At 33.8% G+C, this 6,000-nt stretch overlaps 1 pseudogene; it reads right to left on the bottom strand.

Annotated features, from left to right (window-relative positions):
* Positions 1-548: 548 nt before the first annotated feature.
* Positions 549-6,000, bottom strand: part of LOC143876946 (uncharacterized) — a 28,596-nt pseudogene continuing 23,144 nt past the window's right edge.

Here is a 6,000-nt window from a genome sequence, read left to right as displayed (position 1 = left end):
ACATTATACTTTCAAGAATTATACTGAAGCATGATTTTGTTATCCAAGATTCTGATAGTGTTATGAATTAAGAACTTGTGTTTTTTTTCCCTAAATCAAGAATTCTGTAGGAATAATCAAGCCTTTGTGCGTACTCTTCACTGCTTTCTATGTGTATTGTTTCAAATTTCGAATTTCAAGTCTCGAGAAAGCTTTAAAAATTATAATTTCACATTTTATTGAATTCTTGGAGGTTAGTAGTAATGGATCTGATCTCGAAGTTCTTTCTTCCAGATCTGTCAAAATTCTTAAATAACAACAATTTTTGTAAATTTTCATTTCATGTTCGGACTGGAGAAAGAACATTATACTTTCAAGAATTATAATGAAGCATGATTTTGTTATCCAAGATTCTGATAGTGTTATGAATTAAGAACTTGTGTTTTTTTCCCTAAATCAAGAATTCTGTAGGAATAATCAAGCCTTTGTGCGTACTCTTCACTGCTTTCTATGTGTATTGTTTCAAATTTCGAATTTCATGTCTGGAGAAAGCTTTAAACATTATAACTTCACATTTTATTGAATTCTTCGAGCTTAGTAGTAATGGATCTGATCTGGAAGTTCTTTCTTCCAGATCTGTCAAAATTCTTAAATAACAACAATTTTTGTTAATTTTCATTTCATGTTCGGACTGGAGAAAGAACATTATACTTTCAAGAATTATAATGAAGCATGATTTTGTTATCCAAGATTCTGATAGTGTTATGAATTAAGAACTTGTGTTTTTTTCCCTAAATCAAGAATTCTGTATCAATAATCAAGCCTTTGTGCGTACTCTTCACTGCTTTCTATGTGTATTGTTTCAAATTTTGAATTTCAAGTCTGGAGAAAGCTTTAAACATTATAATTTCACATTTTATTGAATTCTTGGAGCTTAGTAGTAATGGATCTGATCTGGAAGTTCTTTCTTCCAGATCTGTCAAAATTCTTAAACAACAACAATTTTTGTAAATTTTCATTTCATGTTCGGACTGGAGAAAGAACATTATACTTTCAAGAATTATAATGAAGCATGATTTTGTTATCCAAGATTCTGATAGTGTTATGAATTAAGAACTTGTGTTTTTTTCCCTAAATCAAGAATTCTGTAGGAATAATCAAGCCTTTGTGCGTACTCTTCACTGCTTTCTATGTGTATTGTTTCAAATTTTGAATTTCATGTCTGGAGAAAGCTTTAAACATTATAATTTCACATTTTATTGTATTCTTGGAGCTTAGTAGTAATGGATCTGATCTGGAAGTTCTTTCTTCCAGATCTGTCAAAATTCTTAAACATCAACAATTTTTGTAAATTTTCATTTCATGTTCGGACTGGAGAAAGAACATTATACTTTCAAGAATTATAATGAAGCATGATTTTGTTATCCAAGATTCTGATAGTGTTATGAATTAAGAACTTGTGTTTTTTTCCCTAAATCAAGAATTCTGTAGGAATAATCAAGCCTTTGTGCGTACTCTTCACTGCTTTCTATGTGTATTGTTTCAAATTTCGAATTTCATGTCTGGAGAAAGCTTTAAACATTATAATTTCACATTTTATTGTATTCTTGGAGCTTAGTAGTAATGGATCTGATCTGGAAGTTCTTTCTTCCAGATCTGTCAAAATTCTTAAACAACAACAATTTTTGTAAATTTTCATTTCATGTTCGGACTGGAGAAAGAACATTATACTTTCAAGAATTATAATGAAGCATGATTTTGTTATGCAAGATTCTGATAGTGTTATGAATTAAGAACTCGTGTTTTTTTCCCTAAATCAAGAATTCTGTAGGAATAATCAAGCCTTTGTGCGTACTCTTCACTGCTTTCTATGTGTATTGTTTCAAATTTCGAATTTCATGTCTGGAGAAAGCTTTAAACATTATAATTTCACATTTTATTGAATTCTTGGAGCTTAGTAGTAATGGATCTGATCTGGAAGTTCTTTCTTCCAGATCTGTCAAAATTCTTAAACAACAACAATTTTTGTAAATTTTCATTTCATGTTCGGACTGGAGAAAGAACATTATACTTTCAAGAATTATAATGAAGCATGATTTTGTTATCCAAGATTCTGATAGTGTTATGAATTAAGAACTTGTGTTTTTTTCCCTAAATCAAGAATTCTGTAGGAATAATCAAGCCTTTGTGCGTACTCTTCACTGCTTTCTATGTGTATTGTTTCAAATTTCGAATTTCATGTCTGGAGAAAGCTTTAAATATTATAATTTCACATTTTATTGAATTCTTGGAGCTTAGTAGTAATGGATCTGATCTGGAAGTTCTTTCTTCCAGATCTGTCAAAATTCTTAAACAACAACAATTTTTGTAAATTTTCATTTCATGTTCGGACTAGAGAAAGAACATTATACTTTCAAGAATTATAATGAAGCATGATTTTGTTATCCAAGATTATGATAGTGTTATGAATTAAGAACTTGTGTTTTTTTCCCTAAATCAAGATTTCTGTAGGAATAATTAAGCCTTTGTGCGTACTCTTCACTGCTTTCTATGTGTATTGTTTCAAATTTCGAATTTCATGTTTGGAGAAAGCTTTAAACATTATAATTTCACATTTTATTGAATTCTTGGAGCTTAGTAGTAATGGATCTGATCTGGAAGTTCTTTCTTCCAGATCTGTCAAAATTCTTAAACAACAACAATTTTTGTAAATTTTCATTTCATGTTCGGACTGGAGAAAGAACATTATACTTTCAAGAATTATAATGAAGCATGATTTTGTTATCCAAGATTCTGATAGTGTTATGAATTAAGAACTTGTGTTTTTTTCCCTAAATCAAGAATTCTGTAGGAATAATCAAGCCTTTATGCGTACTCTTCACTGCTTTCTATGTGTATTGTTTCAAATTTCGAATTTCATGTCTGGAGAAAGCTTTAAACATTATAATTTCACATTTTATTGAATTCTTGGAGCTTAGTAGTAATGGATCTGATCTGGAAGTTCTTTATTCCAGATCTGTCAAAATTCTTAAACAACAACAATTTTTGTAAATTTTCATTTCATGTTCGGACTGGAGAAAGAACATTATACTTTCAAGAATTATAATGAAGCATGATTTCGTTATCCAAGATTCTGATAGTGTTATGAATTAAGTACTTGTGTTTTTTTCCCTAAATCAAGAATTCTGTAGGAATAATCAAGCCTTTGTGCGTACTCTTCACTGCTTTCTTTGTGTATTGTTTCAAATTTCGAATTTCATGTCTGGAGAAAGCTTTAAACATTATAATTTCACATTTTATTGAATTCTTGGAGCTTAGTAGTAATGGATCTGATCTAGAAGTTCTTTCTTTCAGATCTGTCAAAATTTTTAAACAACAACAATTTTTGTAAATTTTCATTTCATGTTCGGACTGGAGAAAGAACATTATATTTTCAAGAATTATAATGAAGCATGATTTTGTTATCCAAGATTCTGATAGTGTTATGAATTAAGAACTTGTGTTTTTTTCCCTAAATCAAGAATTCTGTAGGAATAATCAAGCCTTTGTGCGTACTCTTCACTGCTTTCTATGTGTATTGTTTCAAATTTCGAATTTCATGTCTGGAGAAAGCTTTAAACATTATAATTTCACATTTTATTGAATTCTTGGAGCTTAGTAGTAATGGATCTGATCTGGAAGTTCTTTCTTCCAGATCTGATCGTTCATAGAACATTCGATGCAGTCATGCAGAGGCATCCTAAGCTGAATCCGTTTCCAAAATTCTAGCCAAAAAAGAGCGTTAAGAAAGCTACTTACCTTGATGATTTCGTTCCCTATCTTTTATCCTTTTCTCTCTTATAAGTATTAGTATTAGATTGAAGTTTAGTAATTAGATTTATCAGGTTTCAAACGCATCCTAAGCTGAATCCGTTTCCGAAATTCTAACAAAAAAAGAAGCGTTAAAAAGGCTACTTACCTTGATGATTTCGCCTCCTTATCTCTAATAAGTATTAGATAGTAGTTTAGTAATTAAACTTTCCTTTGGTCAAAATTCTTAAACAACAAGGAAAGAGTGACTGGTTTGCTGAAACAATTTATTTGTAGATTAGGGGAAAAATTCATAAAAAACAGAGCCGATCTGTGTCCGTCTGACTTTCTTTTCTTGGAATTCTACAAGGCTCTCCACACTCGAGCTTGATGTGTAGATAATTACTTGTGAATGAGAGGGCAAGCTTAATCAACTAAATAGGTTAGTTAAGAAAGATCCCCACTACTGAGTATTGACTGAGTACGTATGTGTCCCACTACTTAAGGACATGGTGTAGAAAAATTAGCCGGGTGGTCACAAAATGAACAGGCCAGAAGCTCCCAATCGATAAATTAAAAGAAATCTCGTTAGATACTGTATACAATCGATGATCACATTGCAACCAAGTGCCTAGATCAAAACAGTTCTATTTCTTTACGTGAACGCTGACAGACACCCTTGAAAGATGAAATAGGTCTGATTTCGGGAATATAAAATAGGAATTGAACATAATATGAATGAACTTGGAAACTGCGCTTCGAACAAATAAATATGAAACAACTTTGGAACTATGCATGTGTCTTTACATTAGGAAACGACGGGTTTGATCTCTGGTAGTTTGTAAGTAGGGGTGGCAATGGTTCGGTTCCGCCAATTTTGCCACCTCTTACTCATAAGTCATAATCATTGGAAATATTGGGTTTTGGTTCGGTTTGATCCCCAAATCGACATTTGAATCGGTTTGGTAATTTTCGGTTCGGTTTCCGTTTCGGCTCGGCCAATTTTGCCACCCCTATTTGTAAGTTCCTTTTTAAATATAGAATTTTGGAATTCTTTCCAAACATTATTTTCAAAAATCAAATAATTTCCAAATTTCGAGGAAAATTCTAAGATTGTGAGCGTCATAGGATGATCAAATAACCCACTTCGTAGGATGATCCAAACCGTTCACTTGTTGGGCAACAACTTAAATATGTTGAACCCGTCAATCTTTTACAAGGATGATCCTGACCCTCCAACCTGTAGAGGTACTGCCCCTATAGATCAGTGTTAGGATCATTCTACGGAATGGATCCCACAGTGAATTTTGAAAAAACAGTACACACAATATAAAAAGAGGAATAAGATTGTGAGCTTGAGGGTCCAAACACATGGGTCTCACATTTTTGTGGTGATCCAAACCATTCATTTGCAAGGCCCCATCATAGATAGGGTGTGTACCAAAAATCAGATCCATTAGATCATCCTAACCCTTCCAAAAGCGGAGGGCAAAAATGGGCAAATTTGTGGCAAACGGTGTCTGTCCATTTTGCCCTCCACATTTGGATGAGTTAGGAATTTTTTGTACACATCCTATCTATGTAAGGGCCTTTCAAATGAATGCTTTGGATCATCCTAACAATGTGGGCCCACATGTGTTTGGGCCCTCAAGCTCATATAAGCTATATGAGCTTTAAGCTCACAATCATTTTCCTCATATAAAAAATCATGTAAAATGACCTTTCCACATTTTCCATTGTTGTCAAAATTAAAAATTCCCATGTTTTCAACAAAAATGATAAAAACTACTCAAGCAAAAATTTCCATGTGCTAGGTACCTTATCGATACGCCAAAAGCTCTAGAGCTGAGGGAACGCGTTAGGCAAGGCCCTTTAAACCTGTCCCATACCAGGCTGGGTCTCACCCAGTCCCATACCTAGGCGGTCCCCCACTTAAGAACGTAACATACCACCACGCTTCCGAATCCGTCGTCCTCGGCGGCCCACTCTGTGACAGGTTTCACTCTGGCCTTTTTTCCAGGTAGCCATTTTCACGGGTCGCCCCTTCTGTGACTTGAACACAGGACGTGGTGGCTGCTCTGAGACCAAATGTTAGGTACCTTACCGATACACCAAAAGCTCCAGTGCTGATGAAACGCGTTAGGCAAGGCCCTTTAAACCTGTCCCATATCAGGCTGGGTCCCACCCAGTCCCATACCTAGGCGGCCCCCCACTTAGGACCGTAACACAATG

Source organism: Tasmannia lanceolata, unplaced genomic scaffold, assembly GCF_043159265.1.
Source record: "Tasmannia lanceolata isolate RefF3 unplaced genomic scaffold, GAP_Taslan_0.1 ptg000005l, whole genome shotgun sequence".
Lineage (NCBI taxonomy): Eukaryota > Viridiplantae > Streptophyta > Magnoliopsida > Canellales > Winteraceae > Tasmannia > Tasmannia lanceolata.
This window is presented reverse-complemented; position numbering and strand designations above follow the sequence as displayed.